The sequence below is a fragment of the Megalobrama amblycephala genome, unplaced genomic scaffold (genome assembly GCF_018812025.1).
Source record: "Megalobrama amblycephala isolate DHTTF-2021 unplaced genomic scaffold, ASM1881202v1 scaffold253, whole genome shotgun sequence".
Classification (NCBI taxonomy): Eukaryota; Metazoa; Chordata; class Actinopteri; order Cypriniformes; family Xenocyprididae; genus Megalobrama; species Megalobrama amblycephala.
In genome coordinates, this window is record NW_025953340.1 from 1,049,696 (window position 1) to 1,067,181 (window position 17,486).

General features: G+C 37.2%; 1 protein-coding gene across 1 annotated transcript in view; it reads left to right on the forward strand.

The window, feature by feature from the left end:
- Nucleotides 1-4,554: 4,554 nt before the first annotated feature.
- Nucleotides 4,555-17,486, forward strand: part of LOC125261040 (NACHT, LRR and PYD domains-containing protein 12-like) — a 36,087-nt gene continuing 23,155 nt past the window's right edge. The window contains exon 1 of the mRNA XM_048179583.1: nucleotides 4,555-4,637. The gene's annotated coding sequence lies outside the window, so the exon portion shown is untranslated. The remainder of the gene's footprint in view (nucleotides 4,638-17,486) is intronic.

A 17,486-nucleotide genomic window follows, 5' to 3' on the forward strand; every position in this document is an offset into this window, starting at 1 on the left:
ACGTGACACCACGGTTAACACCGTCAAAGGTACAAGACATTGGAAAATATTAGATATGGACTATAAATGCAATTTGTGCCATACATTATATTGATAAAGATCATCCAATATCCTCTTTATGTTTTAGAATAAATATATCAAAATATCCATAAAAACAAAATTGTACTTAAGATAAAGGTTTTAGAATAGAGTTGATTCATTCATTTCCACTGGCCAAATCGTATTTTAATAGTTTAAAGCAATTCGAATCAAATTTAGGCAGTTTTGCTGATAAGGTGAACATATCTTTTAGGAAGTTTATAGGCTATTTTTAGTGGAAACAGATCGGACTACTTATTTATTGCAGTGTACATACAATTGTCTGACTCGGCACGTCACTGAAAGTATTTTGAAAAGAAAACATGCAAATCTTACCGTTTTCCTCAAATTATATCCTTCAAATGGTAATTGTTTGAAGATCCTTCACACGACATCAACACCTCCTGCAGCTGTGGCTGTACAGTAAGATATTATTGGACCTATTCAAACTGGACAACGGACCGTTCGACCACCGAATCCAGCAGTGTCTTCCATAATATCGAAGTTAAGTGTGCATCACTGATCATCGTTCTCGAAAAAATATTGTCATAACATCTGCAGTTTAGTTTAAAGAAAGAGCTTCAATTTGTTCACTCCTATGCCGTTTCAAGGCTGCCGTCATCGACCTGTCATCGTCTGATTTCACAATTTCCACAAGCAAAGAGTGACGGCAGCCGCCAGTAAACCCTTCGCCCTCGACAGTAAGAAAACATCTGTGCATGATGCGGACAACCCGAAAATCTCCTTTCTCAATGATTACTCAGCGGCTGTGGTACGTCTTGAAGAGCTGCAGATGGAGAATGTGCCGCTCTACCCTGCCACACTTAGCATTAAAGTTGGCCAGATGCGCAATTCGCTTCTCCGGAGGAGGTGACCGCGGTTCGTGACAAGAGATCCAATATAATTTTCCTGCAGACATGATTTAGAGTTATATTTCCTCTGTTTTATGGCATTAAGAAGAAGCTGACTGCAGCTTTGCAGATGCCTGATGTGTGGTGCGCTGATTTTTGGTGAAGGTGAAGACGATGTTTTGAAATAAGTTTGTCTCTCTTCACAACAAGGTTTGTCCAGACATCCTTGTGAGAGCTTAAAAGGTTAAAAGATAAAAGAAAGCTGCTACTTCCTCAGCAGTGAGTCAGTTGTGTGAAACTTGACGAAACTTGTGCTGAAACACATCAACCGCAGGTTCATTGAAATTAGATCATCTGGAAATGAATCACCAACATATAGATTTATTCCGTTCCTCTTCCCTTTTTTCTTTGTTTTTTTCCCCTCTTTAACATTTGATATTTATCTTTTGATTGTTCTTGTTTAGTTTTTTAGCTCACGTATGCGCATTCATTCAGGGAACATAAACCAAATAAACGTCCTTATTGTTAGACAATTCTTTACCTTTTAAGTGTAATTATTAAATTTGACAGATACTTATCTTAATTAACAAAATTTCTCTGAATATGGAAGAAACCCAACGCATTTCGTAGTTATTTGTGAATATAAAAATGGGAACATTTTCAAGTGAAAGCACCAGTAACCATTATGCGTGTGCACAAGACACTCTCTCGCAGCTACTGAGACGTTTATTGTTTTTCCCCAGCAATGTATAGGACACAAAAATATACAAAACACCCCCAAATTTCTATAATATATGCATGATTCTTACTTTAAAGTTGTTGTTTTTTTTTTTGCCCCGCAGATGAGTCGTTTGAATTTGATGACACAAGGCGTCATTCATGGCAACGCTGTATGTATATATATATATATATATATATATATATATATATATATATATATATATATATATATAATATTTCACTAATTCAGACCTTTAAATGTGCACTGCATTTTTTTTTAAAGAAATCTAAGAAACCAAATGTAAAATAACAGTGTTATAAATGAATAGATTGATGCTTATTAAAGCTAACAATATTCAGATTTAGAGCTGTGGCTGATTTTCTCTTTTCATTTTGTTGCTTGATTCACATCGATGGCACAATCGTCAGAAGGTGACTGCTGTCACTTTAAGATATTACACATTGGATTTTCTCCCAGCAGTTCATTTCCACTTAAGATATAAACTGTGTTTAAGTAAACACACCCCAAGCCAGTCATTTTGACACATTTGTGTGTATTTGATTGTTTGGAAGTGAACCCAAAGACAAAAGTGTAATTTGTTTGTCTGTTTGTGAATGGTTTAGCATGAGGAACAGAACAGGATTATTGCATTATTGCATTTTACAACAATCACTAGTTGTGCTGATTCTGACATTAAATTTGGGTTTATGGAGGAAGGAAGATGTAGATGTGGTACATGACCTATACCAGAGGTGTCCAACCCTGCTCCTGGAGATCTACTGTCCTGCAGACTTCACTTCCAACCCTGCTCCAACACACCTGTCTGTAATTATCAAGCAACCCTGAACACCTTGATTAGTAGGGTCAGGTGTGTTTGACTGGGGTTGGAGCTGACCTAGGGTGCTTCTCAATATCCCTCCTCGTCTCCTCGTCTCCTCGCTCCTCCATCCTCCATCCTATGACCCGGAAAACGATCGAGCTCAGCCATCTTGAAGGACATCTCAATTCTCTAATTGCACCGCGAGGAGGCGAGGAACGAGGAGTGAGGAAGCTTCCTGAGGAGTTATGAGCGAGGATACACAGGTGCATCCTTTGCGGAAGACTTTCTCATCGAGAAACCTGATGCACACATAAATTCCCCTCCCCCTTTATATCTCTCACAATAATTTAAATTTAAATAAACTTTATACCTCATATATTTCAACGGGGCATCTTGCTTTATTAATATTTATTATAATTTTTTAAATAACCAAACTTTAATAACATATGGAGAGATCCCTTGAGTGCAGCTGATGATGCTTTGAAGTGACGCTAAAGGGAGCGAGGATATATCATTTCACTTGATTCAATTCCTACATCCTCGCATCTTTTCCTTGCGTCCTTCCCTCGCATCCTGAAGGGGTGGAGCTAAGACGCGAGGAAAGGAAGCAAGGAAAGGAAACGCTATACAAACAATAGACTTGTTTGAGATCCGCCTCACCTAAAATGTAGTCGAGAGTAAGCGACAGCAGTGAGGGGAGGAGTGAAAAAAGTAAGAACCTCCAGCTCTTGTCTGTGTCTTTTCTTCTCGTCCATGTCAAATTAGTGTAATGTTTTCCCAGCAGGTAAATACTCATGTGAACGTTAGCACAAGTTAATGTCGTTAAATGAATGATCTCACACTTTACATTCAAATAAATGATCGGGACGATATTGTTACATTTAAAATTGAGCAGTATCTCATTTGTTGTAGTTATTACACTACTGTCATTTTCTTCTTAAGAAACAAAAGGATACTTAAGATGCAGCTTACCTCAATGGTTTGTGAAGCATCTGCGCATGCATTTTTCTTTAAAGGTGAAAGGTCACGCAGGCTACCATTAACATGAAATGTGCATTCAGGATGGTGTGTACATGGAGAACAGAATGACATTCCTCTTAAAAAGTTTTAGAAATAAAACAGATGAACCTTGTGTTCCTCATGAGACGACTTCTTCATTTGTGTCTTCGGCTGAGTCCTCTAACGTGAAGACTGTCAGGATTTTAGTCACTCTGCTGACAGAAAGGTTGTTGCTGCCCAGAAAAATGTGCTCATGAAACTTGCCAGCAAACCAAAGGGAATTAGAGGGAAATATCTATAGAGGGAAATAGATTGATGGATGGCGACAGGGTTAAGACCGTTTTAATACACAGATTCTGTTTTGCTGAAAGATCTACTCAGGTGAGAAGTACAGAAACTTCATGCTGTTTTGAGGCATCTTAATCTTGGGTGATAACAGCCTAACTGGAGTTCACATTGACTTTGCCAATGATATTCTGTAGCTTTTTGTCACTCACTTTGGACAACTATATGACTCAAAATAACTGTTCTTACTATATTCATTGCAGAAGATGTAAAACATCATGGCATACACCTTCACTCTGGCTGTGTGATTGATATGAGCCTTCTGAACTGTTCTGGGACTCCTCTGCTTCTCTTTAAACAGCACTGTTGGAAAAACACACAGTTTTTAACTTTGCATGTGCAACATCACTGAACATCAGATGTATTATGTCCATCAGCATTAGTGGTTATCAGTGTGACATTCAACAATTAACCCCTGTCCACATTAACCTGAGTTTACCCAAAACAATTGTGAAGAGCGGACAGAGCTTTTGTCCAGTACTTGTGCAGTTTCACATGCTTTTTCAAGATGCTTTTTGTATATATTAATATACAATAATATATATGTTTATCTGTCTCTTCAGTGTTTGTCTCTTTTTACCTGTAATATCATGTCATGTGAGGGTGTTTTGATGATAGACAGTGATTCTCCACATAGTTTCACTCTTATGTCACGAGTGCTTTTGAGAGAAAGATCTGTTATAACATGTTTAAGTTCTGAAGTAAACTCCTCCTCCACAGTCTTTTATAAAAATTCATAACTGAAAGGAGTTGCATGATAACTTCTGCTCAAGACACAAGTTCAGTGGAGGAACAAGAGAGATCCACATCATCATTATTCATGGTTAGTCAATACTATTTCAAGTGTTTTGTGGTTGTCAAATCGTTTGGTAACTCAACAGAATTTCATTAAGTTTAGAGAAAACATGTTACAATGTTTATATGGTACAGCGTCTGGTGGCTACTATTATTATTTATTAGTGCTTGACACGTTTCATGATTTCAGTTCATAAGCTTGCTATTTGATTCTGATCTTGATTCAATATCGATTCATTTGGATAAATATTATAGATGTTAATTTCCTTAAGGAAAAAATCTCTCAACTAATGCTATAAACATACAGGGAGCCTGTCATCTTGTATTATTATTAAAGGTTAAAATGATCAATTCTAAGTAATATAATGTGGTTTTAATAATAATAACATTATATATATAATGTTGTGCACATATTTAGCAAAATACTCCTCTATAGAGTTATATCATTTTTCTAGCTAACTAACATGCTGGTCATGAAAAGGCTTTCCTGAGGTAAATGTAACGTTATCTGACATTATTTACAAGCTGTATTATTGACATCTTTCTGAGGTTGAAACATCGGTTAATAGATTACAGGAGACGTGATACATTTCTGTAAGTTTTTCTGTATCATTCAACATATTTTCTGATGTTTGTTTAACATGCCGCTTGATCCGTCACGTCACATTTAAGAGGAAATAAACAGTATTTATAGTTGGAGATTTGTAATTTTGAAAGCTGGGACTTTATTTCATATCATAGTAACCTGCTCTGTCTTGTCTGTTGGTGTCAGTCTCCTCTTTGCTTTGCAAGTTTTCACTGTGTGAGAATATGGATGTGTGGCGTGAGAACATCGTCAGTTGCGCGAGTCTCACTGAATTCCTGAGAGTCGGCAGCCCTGACTCTAGTGATGAGCGCTTTCGAAGCATCTGCTTTATGAACCTTTGAAACCTTTGTGAATCATTTGTTTTGAAGCAGTGGTCAGCAGCACGTATCAAACTGCCAAACTTAGATGATTTCAGTAAACAGGGTGGAAGATTTGAGGCTGAAACAGACACAAATGAATCTCGCAGATAATTTGGTCAAACACAATATTTAATATAATTCTGATTCAACACTTGATTTCTAACAACAAAGGATGCCATGAATGAAATCTGTGTAAAATGTGTCATATTACTAGTATTTTTAGAGAAATCATGTCTAATCTGTACTCTCTGAAAGTTAAGAGACCACAGATATTGCAATTTATGATGGGTGAGGAGAAAAGCCACCTCTGAAACAAAGATGATACCTAATGATGCCTGATTGGTCAGAACTCCTCAAAGAGGTTAAACAAACACCTCAGTTTAAAAAATTCAGGATACGAACAAAGAAAAAAACCATTTAGATGAGCAGAGCTTTGCATTGTGCAAAATTATCACAAATTAGTATTGATGGTGTGAATCTTTTTCTATTGATATATGTCTCCTCATTTACAGTTAGAGCAATGATGTGTCATGAGTTCATCAATGGCTCCAACAACTCCAGGGAAGCCCACAGTCAACATAAAAGTGGCTTACTTTTGCCTCATGGTTTGATTGTCAGTCAGACAGTCAATGAACTGCCATAGAGTAGAGGCCAAATGTGATGTCCAGCCATACGAAAACTGACATCTTCAACCTTAATTCAAATATTTTTAAAAATAATTTTTCATTCAAATATTTTTTTTGTGCTTGGAGTCAATTGATTCATGTGTGATAATGAAATGAAATTTCAAATTATTTCAAATTATTTTTGGCCAGGCTGTCATACAAAGAAATTATGAATAAATGCAAAAACAAGAGAGAACCAATGAAATATTAAAGTCTGATTATGTTGTAGTCAATATCATATTGTAAAACATTTAAATAATATAAACATAAACATAAAAATATTTTCCTCATATTTTGATGGTTTAAAGGTGCCCAAGAACGTGTTTTCACAAGATGTAATATAAGTCTAAGGTGTCCCCTCAATGTGTCTGTGAAGTTTCAGCTCAAAATACCCCATAGATTTTTTTTTTTTATTAATTTTTTTAACTGCCTATTTTGGGTCATCATTATAAATGCACCGATTCAGGCTGCGTCCCCTTTAAATTCTCGCCCTCCCCGCCCCCAAGCTCGCAACTCTATAATACATTGCATAAACAAAGTTCACACAGCTAATATAACCCTCAAAATGGATCTTTACAAAGTGTTCGTCATGCAGCATGTCTAATCGCGTAAGTACAGTGTTTATTTGGATGTTTACATTTGATTCTGAATGAGTTTGATGGTGCTCCGTGGCTAAAGCTATCATTATACACTGTTGGAGAGATTTATAAAGAATGAAGTTGTGTTTATGAATTATACAGACTGCAAGTGTTTAATAATGAAAATAACTACGGCTCTTGTCTCCGTGAATACAGTAATAAACGATGGTAACTTTAACCACATTTAACAGTACATTAGCAACATGCTAACGAAACATTTAGAAAGACAATTTACAAATATCACTAAAAATATCATGTAATCATGGATCATGTCAGTTATTATTGCTCCATTTGCCATTTTTCGCTATTGTTCTTGCTTGCTTACCTAGTCTGATGATTCAGCTGTGCACATCCAGACGTTACTGGCTGCCCTTGTCTAATGCAAATATTGGGGTCATACATATTAATGATCCTGACTGTTACGTAACAGTCGGTGTTATGTTGAGATTCGCCTGTTCTTTGGAGGTCTTTTGAACAAATGAGATTTATATAAGAAGGAGGAAACAATGGAGTTTGAGACTCACTGTATGTCATTTCCATGTACTGAACTCTTGATATTCAACTATGCCAAGATAAATTCAATTTTCAATTCTATGGCACCTTTAAGCAAAATTGTTTGCGATTAAAAAGAAACTCTTGTTTTTTATTTCATTTTTTCATTCATTGTCACGTGTGTTTTGGTTTTGTGTTCTTGTTTATTGATGTCATGTCTTTTATTTTGTAGTTTAATTCATGTTTCTTGTTTGTGTCATGCTTCCCTTGCTCCTCATGTTCTCCCTTAGGCTACATTTACACGTGGGCGGCTATTTTCATAAACGGCCATTTCAACCTCTCCGGTTTCAAAAATAACATCGTGCACACATGTCAGTTTTCAGAAAAGTGTTCATTTACACGTACCCGTGTATATATGCCGTCAAGAGTGTAACGAGCAGCTCAAGCCCACGTAAGCCAATCAGAATCCCGAAAATAGCAACGAATAACACATGAGAAGAGTTTGGACCAACATAAATGCGACTGTTACTCTAAACGCTTTCATGATCACATGTAAACATAGGTCGCACTTTTGACGTAGGTGCGAGCTCTGGCGCATACTGTGACGTTGGCTGCCTAAACACCCGTTTGTCTCAGTTTACATGCAAACGTGCAAATGAAGATTTTCAAAATCTCCACTCTGGCCGGAGTTTTTAGAAAGACTCGTTTTCAGAGGCGAATTCTCCGTTTGCGTGTAAACGAAGGGCGCAGACGAAGGGAAATGTCTCCTTTTTCAAAATAACCATGTACGTGTAAACGGGGCCTTAGTCCATGTGTCATGTTCTGATTGGTTGTTCGTGGTCATGTGTTTCTGAGTTCTGTTCTGTCATTGGTTCTCTTGTTCCTTGTGTCAGTTGCTCATTGGTTGTCTTAGTCATGTGTTCTTTAAAGCTGCAGTCCGCGATTTTTCCTCTTTGTTGCCATCTCTGTTTGCAACCTGCAATTGCAGTCATATGCGGAACAGTTATCTGTACGTGCCTCGGCACAGCTCGTCAGCGCGGATGAATCTAATGTTTGCTGTCAGTCACCGCACCGGTGTGGATACTGTACTTCAGAATCACAGACTCTACGTCTTGAAAGTATGACCAATATAAGAATTTTCACTGGAAAATATCATCTGAACAAGTAACATTTCTGCCACTTTTGTTCTGACCAACTGAGGAAAAAAGCATTAGGCCTACAATAAATCACGCTGCCAATGATGATTAAATCTAATGATCGCTTAGCTCGGATCATGCCAAACAGTGCAAATTATTATTACTGTTATATTGTTCTCAAAATGTTATTGTTAACAACATCAGCATTGCGTGACTGTGTGTATACTGCGTATATTGCATGACTATGTGTATCTTATCCTCTCTATTGTAGTTTATTGTAATGATGGGAGACTCAGGCAGGGGATCCAAATGCAGCGTTTTATTAAAGGTAAGCGTGGTCGTACAGGCAGGGTCAAACAGGAACAGGTACAGCAGAGGGTAGACAGAATCGTAATCCAGATACAGGCAGAAGTCAGGACTGGCAGATATCACTCACAGGTCGGTATACAAAGCAAGGGTCAGGACAGGCAACAACGGGTCAATAAACAGGAAACAGGCAGGATCGGTAACAATAAACAGGCTGACAATAAACACAGGGAAACGCTCAGAAATGTCACACAGGGTAAACAAGACTTCTCCATCAGGAGGTGTGTGTGTGAGTCATTTATAGTCCAGGGCTGCGTTCAGCCCCGACAAAACGTTGCAAAACGTTTTTTAAACGGAAACGGTGGTGCGTTGAACACCCCATTCTGATGACGCAGGAGTTGCAACTATGGCAGCTGAGAAGGCCATTCTTTGTGTTCTTTTTGAAGAATTTTCGGAACCTGATGAAATCAGTATAAATGTGTGTTTAATACTGCAAAATACACTCGATGTTACAGTCACTGCCCTTGCCATCCAGAATAAAAGAGAACATCCCAATCGAGTGAAGGGATTTGTGGAAACTTCTACTTATTGTGATCCAACATTTGCCTCGCATTTCAGGATGAAAAGACAAACATTTCAGGTGAAGGATAATCCACTTCTTACGCCCGAGACTACGATCTATATGACATTATTTTTATTGTGAGTATTAGGCTTATCATTATTTCTGATCACTGTTGTTGTGCTATGATATTGTAATATTTACCATCAGAGGAGAATAGAAAGGTTTATGAAAGTGTAACTCCAAAATACAATAGCAAAATATATACATATGTATAGTACTTTTATGTTACATTAATACCCATTGTGCAGGATGTCTCTTTAATACCGCGTGGTTTATATGCATGTTGATGCTGATTGGGCTGAGATTTTTGACACACCCACAAAACAAGAGAAAACGTATCTCAAACCTGTTGCACACCGTTTCCAGGAAACATCGTAGTTCAACCCGGAAACCGTAGCAAAAACGTTGCGCACCGGTTTGAGCTTGAACGTGCCCCAGATAACAGCCTTCAGGTGTATGTGGCAGATGATGATTGGAGTGGAGTGTGTGCATGTGACTGGCAGGGAGGATTATGGGAAATGTAGTCCGGGAACTGACAGGATTCGTAACATTTATGATACTCTGAGCACTGCCTATAACTTTGTGAGCACTTCTTGTCTATTTGCCTCGTCATGACTCGCTTGTTGTATTCCTCACTTGTAAGTCGTTTTGGATAAAAGTGTCTGCCAAATGAATAAATGTAAATGTAAATGTAAATGTAAATATTAGCGTTACCTGTAGATTTCAATTTCTGTAGCCACTCCACAGTCCAAAGTCTTTTGCTTTTTGACTACGGGTGAATCTCCAGTTGTCACTGATGATTGTCATTTGGATCTTTCTGGATTACAATCCGCCATCAAAATGATAAGTTTAATTATTTCAGCTGCTGTGAGAAAAGGCTATAAATGCTCCGCTACCAGCTGAATCCTCACATGATAAAACTGACTTGCCTGGACTCCTTCTTTCTGTTTACGGACGTGACGTAATGACGCACAGAGGAACTGCTGCATGCTCGAATTACATGCTCGGAAATACACCATGTCGCTCTTATTATAAAACATTATTACAAGCTTACCATTGTGAATCGAAACAAGAAAATTAGATAGTTTTGAACACTGGCTGGTTATGTACTTGCTCAAAAATTATTTTGGATAAATTTTAACCAAAAAAAGTTGTGGACTGCAGCTTTAAGTTCTTGTATTTAAAGCCATTGTCTTCCCCATGTTCCTTTGTCATGTATTGTGTTAATGTAACCCTGCTGTCGGTGAGTTAAGTCAAGTAGTCTGTTCAAGTTCAAGTCTGCTCTACGTCAAGTCTGCTCATTATCAAGTCTGTTCATGTCAAGTGGTTGCTCTGTTTGTTTGTTCACTCTTTTACAATAAACTGCACTTGGGTTCATCATCTCACCTTCAGTTGGACTGGATCGTTACATTCATTTTTTGTGCTTCCTTGTCATTCATTCATCAACTGCGCTTTATTTTTTGTGAAGCATTTTGTTGCGCATCAGCTGTGATAAACAGACATCCACTCTCATTTTACGTGTGTATCAGAGGCCAGACAGCGAGAGTTTTTCAGGTAAACTACTGCACACTGACGCCCACTACAGAATGAGGTGTTTAGCGTCATTGATAGCGCATTCACCTCGCATGACAGCAGTGATCAGGCCGGGGTTTGAGACCAACTCGGAGCAGGGTGGTTAGTATTGGAGTGTGAGTTTTGGAGGTGGAGCAATGAAGAGAGGGGTGGATTTGTTTGGGTTGATTTCAAATATCAACAGTGATGCACAGCACCTTTACATTTATTAAAATGCATTAAACATATTAATTATTGTCTTAGTAATATTTATTACATTTATTTAAAGTTATTACATTTCTTCTTAGGTCAGTTACAAAAATAATTTCAAGACAATCAATTTTATATAACTTTATCAACTCCATGTCATCTTATAACTCCAATACAGCATATCTTCATGGGAAAGCGTGTATCTCCTCTTCTCTGCTGCCCTCTTGTTACTGTGTAAGATTGAAAATATCCAAAGATATTTTAAAATGAACAAAGACATTTGCTTTACTGTTTCAACCCCCTCTCTCTTGCTACAAGGGCCATTTGGAAGACACAAATGTGCTGATAGTGATCAAGCCCTATAGTTTCAGTCACATGGTCAAGGAAGGGATAAAAGAAGATTGTAACTCTCTCTCTCTCTCTCTTTCTCTCTCTCAGGTAACTTTTTTCATACATGTTGTGTACGATTAATGGTATATGATTTTATCATCTCATACATCTATTTTGTAATTATTTTAAGTGTAACCATAATCGGATATTCTCATTAAACCCTTTCAATTACAAATGATGTGCTAACAAGTTTTGATTTAGTATTAAAGGATTTGTTCACTTATAAATAAACTTGCTGATAATTTACTCACCCCCATGTCATCCAAGATGTTCATGTCTTTCTTTCTTCAATTGAAAATAAATGAAGGTTTTTGATGAAAACATTCCAGGATTTTTCTCCATATAATGAGGTTCAATGGGCACCAAACAGTTCAAGGTCCAAATGACAGTTTCAGTGCAGCTTCAAAGGGCTTTAAACGATACCAGACGAGGAATAAGGGTCTAATCTAGCGAAACGATCTGTCATTTAATTTAAAAAAAAGTTTAAGTTTTATAAGCACAAATGCTCGCTTTGCTCTGTTCTGCGATGCACATTCGTGATGTCACGTAATACGCAATTACATTGAAAAGGTCACACTTGACGTAGGCGTAAGTATGAGTCGTGTTTACAGATTGAACGTGCAAATACTAAGTCAAACACTGTTTACAAAAAAAGGTCAAACAACTAATGGTTCTTCCATCCTGTGTTGTCAGTGCCATCAGACTGTCATACCCTTCTCCATCAGAACAAAAACACCTCTAAAGCAGGGGCGTTTCCCCCGAGTAGGCAAGTGAGGCAGAGCCTCCTCAAAAAAAATAGGATGAGAAAATAATCCATATTACATATAAAACAACACAAATATTACAAATTATGACATTAAAAAGAGCGCAAGTCACGCGTATTTCTTAAGGAACACTGCCCAACAGCGACACCCGCAGGTAAAGTTACACAGAGGAGTCATGCTTTACAGTCTATGGAGTCATGCCTCCCTTTCCTCTCATAGAAAACAATATAAAATCATCAGACCCCCGGCGTGCGGTGGGGGTAATTGAGAATGAATGGGGGAAAGTCACGTGAGAGGAGGCAATGTCTCCATCGCGCTATGATTGGATATAATTGGTTATGATTGGATATGATTGGATTGTGCGATAAATCCCGCCTCTTGTTGACGTGCGCGTTCCGCGCGTCAGTTTCACTGAACAAATGATGGCCTCAGTGGGAAGACTAATTGAAAAGTAAGTAAACAGATCACAGTTAGATATCACTGCTTTATGTCACGTCAAAATCAAACTTGAAATGGACTGTAAACATAATGACTGCGGGGTTTTTAGAGCAATGAGCTTGGTGAAATTAAAAATACAATTCGTGTCTGTGACAGACGGTGTTTACGGAGCATGACTGATAATCCAAAATAAAAGAAAAACCGAAATACACAAATAAAATATATTGTTTAAATTATTATTGCCTTTAGTTATCATTTTGGAATGAATGTAGAAATGCTTAAAAGACTAACTTGATGAGATTGACTTGGTTTTGATAAATAGAACATTTATTACAATACATTATTATGGTAAAATTACAAAATAGAATTGTATTTGGTTTCTTTTTTGATGTACTGTAATGCAATGTTCATTTAACAAGGAAGATGTGTCAACTTTAAGAGTAATGCACATGAATTTACATTGATTCATAAAAAAAAATGTGCCTCTTCATTTCAGAACATCACTGCACGCCACTGCTCTAAAGGTGAATCGGCTCCTGATAGAAGAGCTGCACAATGGGAGTGTTTTACATCAACAGAGAAACGTTACATGCCTATGCTTTAATATTTCGCACTGAGGTTAGTGTACATGAAAAAATGGCACAACAAAGCAAAAGGAAAGAAAAGGCTACATTTATTATAAATTTTTAGACTTTATTCAAGCTGTTAAACTAAAAGTGTAAAACTAGTGTATCTTGAGTTGAAGTCAGTATGTACATTAACGACGATTTGAGAGAAATATAATATACGTTTAATGTAAAACAAAGTACATGGCGCGCTATGGCGCAGGATTTTGAACAATTTCCTGAGTCGTAGCTGGGCGCTGTGGACAGGCGCTGAATGTCACTGCCGGTGTGCGTACACTCATAGAAAAAATGTGTTCGAATTGTTGCACGGCGCTGAGCTTCGCGTCCGGTGTGCGACCCCCTTTAAAACGCTGTTGCTCAGTAACGGTGGAAATCCATTGTGTCCGGTAATGCAGCAAGATGGAAACAGGGACTCACCGACTGATTCTAATGGCAGGGATTGAAATGGTCCAGTCAAAAGGTAGGGCAGGGCGAAAAACTCATCTTCTCCTCGAAGTTCAAAATCATCTGACATTGTTGTTTTACCTTTTAATGTAATTGGCGTTTGACTTAGTATTTGCACGTTCAACTTGTAAACAATGAGTCGGTACTTTCGCCTATGTCAAGTGTGACCTTTTCAATGTAATTGCGCATTACGGGACATCACGAATGCACATTGCAGAACAGAGCAAGGCGAGCATTTGTGCTAAAAAAACGTAAACTTTTTTATTCTTTTTTTAAATGACTGATCGTTTCGCTAGATAAGACCCTTTTAATCGTCTGGTATCGTCTGGTATCATTTAAAGCCCTTTGAAGCTGCACTGAAACTGTCATTTGGACCTTGAACTGTTTGGTGCCCATTGAAGTCCACTATATGGAGAAAAATCCGGGAATGTTTTCATCAAAAACCTTAATTTCTTTTCGACTGAAGAAAGAAAGACATGGACATCTTGGATGACATGGGGGTGAGTAAATTATCAGGAAAAGTTTATTTAAAAGTGAACTAATCCTTTAACATTAATGTGCTCCTATTGCAATACAATATTGTCACACTATAGCAATGCTCTCCCACATATTTTGCTATTGTAACTGCGCTTATTTCCGTTGTTGGTATAAGTTGCAGTGGGTGGTAATAGACAAGAAACGTACAGTTTTCTACCATCTTGCTGATAAAGTTTCTTTAGTTGCTCGGCAAACCTTACAGCCTGAACCCCTCTAGGAGTTCCACTCTTACAACTGTCTGACTGACAATCAAACCATGCAGCAAAAGCAAGCCACTTTTATGTTGACTGTGGGACGTTGATGAACTCATGACACATCATTGCTCTAACTGTAAATGAGGAGACATATATCAATAGAAAAGATTCACACCATCAATACTCATTTGTGATAATTTTGCACAATGCAAAGCTATTTTTTATAAAATAAATTAAAATATTAAAACGTTTCAGTGTCTTTTTCATTTTTTTTTTTTTTTTTTTTAAATTACATTTAAATGATTGGTGCTGTGCTGCTGTGACTTCACCCTTCCAGGCTCGCTATTGGATGATTCAGAGGTTGAGGGCAGCCATTTCGAGCTTAGTTCACAACACTTAAGTCAGCACTTAAGAATGCGTCTCATACTTTACTAAAAGTTGCTTTTAGATTCTTTATAAAAGTCTCCTACTCTTAGAAAAGTCCTACTCTTTACTCAGAATTTTTTGACACTTAAGTCAAAACTTAAGACTATTCTTAAGAGAATTTCTGAGGCCTCTATGTATAAAGCCGCTCAGAGTAAAATTTTAGCCTTAAAGGCAGTGTAGGTAAAAAATTTATAAACAACTTTCTTCCAAATTTGTTTAAACTTTCTATATATATCAATGCATAATTAAAATGTAAGTACTCTGATAAAAAGAGTATAAAAATCGAGTGACTCTAGACCGTTTAATCTGTATTAAACACAGCTCATTATTTCCATCCGGGACGAAACATAGGATTGGCTTAGGCGACTGTCACTCTCTCGCAACCATGGCAACCACCCTTTTGCCACACATGACCTGCCCACTTGCGCGCGCACGTTTGATTTGAGGAATTCAAGAGGCACGGATCCTAGGAATACCAAAACAATGGCAGAGAAACAGCAAGCAAAATTCACAGTACCGGCCTATGCAGTTAGTGAAGGCAAACCAGGCAAAAAAGGAAGACAGTAACAGTACAAGAAAAGGCAATGAACAAAAAGTCTTTGGATAAACAAAGAAATAAAACGCGAGTTAATATTGGCGTGGCTTTCCAGCGATGGCGAGAACTGAGGGAACTCAAGGGGCTGAAAAGTGACTCCTTGATGGCTTTATTTCTGCTGGACAGGTAAATCTTTCTTTATGTATTTTGATCATACATATTTTTTTGTTTATTTGTTCATGAAGCATGTGTCATTAGCACACGTAGCTGCGTAATATAGCTAACATAACATTACTTAGCGAGCCGTAGTAGAGACGATAAATAATCTATAGGCCTAGCTCAAGATGATAGCTATAGTGTTGAATTGTGCATAATTTTGCTTTAGATAACTAAATACATGTTTAACAGATAGTAGGCCTAACGTTACTCCGCATCTAGGAACTTTTCTTAGAACTATATTTACCCTCTGTCTAACTCTTTTACCATGTTCACCTGTAAGTTTACCTGCACGTTTTTTTCACCTTTGTTTTGTTTTTATATTCTCTACCTATGTTTACTGATGTCTTTATCTTGTATCTGTGTGTGTCGTACACACTTTGTTGTATGTGTGTGTTATTATTTTGTGTCTGCAATGCAGTTGTGAGTTGATATTTGAGTGTATGTTACTCTGTTTATCTGTAGAACAACGTATATGTTATGAATCTTACACGAAATTCATCTTCATCACAGTGTAAATGATGGTAATGGAAAAACGTGTATCATGCAACCTGTTTTTAGCTTTGCCTTATAGATAACTAGCTCGTTAGCGAATCAAAAAATATATATTTTAAACTTTACCAATATCAATATGCTAGCTTGATAGTGAGTACTAAAATACATCTTGTTTGTTTATCTTCATAATTATAAAGTTATTTTTATTACATGTGATTCTGACATGATGTCACTACATGCACTGTGCTCCTTCCTCTCCGCTCGTCTCAGGTAAATAATGCGTCTTCCAGCTCAGTGGTCGGAGTCGCACGTTCATGCGTTTTGGGGGCGTGGCTTTGGAAGGAGCCCAGAAGGGAGGGGGTGGAGTGAATGGAAATAATGAGCTGTCTTTAAAACAGTCGTGAGAGGTCTACAGACACTCGATTTTTATACTTTCTTTTTCAGAGTACTTACATTTTAATTATGTATTGATATATAAATAAAGTTTAAACAAATTATGAAAAAAAGTTTTTTATACATTTTTTACCTACCCTGCCTTTAACCGGTTAACCTGCACCCTCGCTTTTGGAAAATCCCAAGAAATGATATACCCAAACTAAAACAGACACAGTTCATGAACCCTTTGCACTAAAAGCATAAGGTCGGTCTCATTTGAATGCAGACACTTTACAGTTTATTGTAAAGTTATAATTAATTATTGTCACAATGAAGAAAATAGTTAAAAATAGCTTCAAAATTTTGAAGTTATTAGAAATGTATTTTTATGAAATATCTTTATGGAAATAAAAGTGAAGTTGGCCTTTTAGCAATCTAGAAATGCACTGCAGCTAAAGCCACATGTCTGACCATGTTACATTTAAAATCTGAAGATGATAAGTTTAAAACTCTGAGTTTTATTAAATGTTTTTCAAGACCATGTCATGTGATTTTATTTAGAAAAGTCTCTAAAATGTTAACTGATGTTTATTGTCATGTATTCAAGTGTATTGTCTTGTTTGTTATGTGGTGGTAACTGCCCCATTCAGTTTCAGTCTCCCCTGAACACATCTCCGACCTGCTTATGGCTCTAATTATTCTTTTCTTTTGCCTATATTATAATTACTGATGTTCTATTCAAGATGATTTAATCCCTCATTTCTTTCAAACTTCTCACTTCACCTTCTTTGAAACTGTATCTAATGCCCTTCTTGAAAAAAAGAAAAAAATCAGTGAGCTGTACAATTCAAAATTATTTATTTGCATTAGCT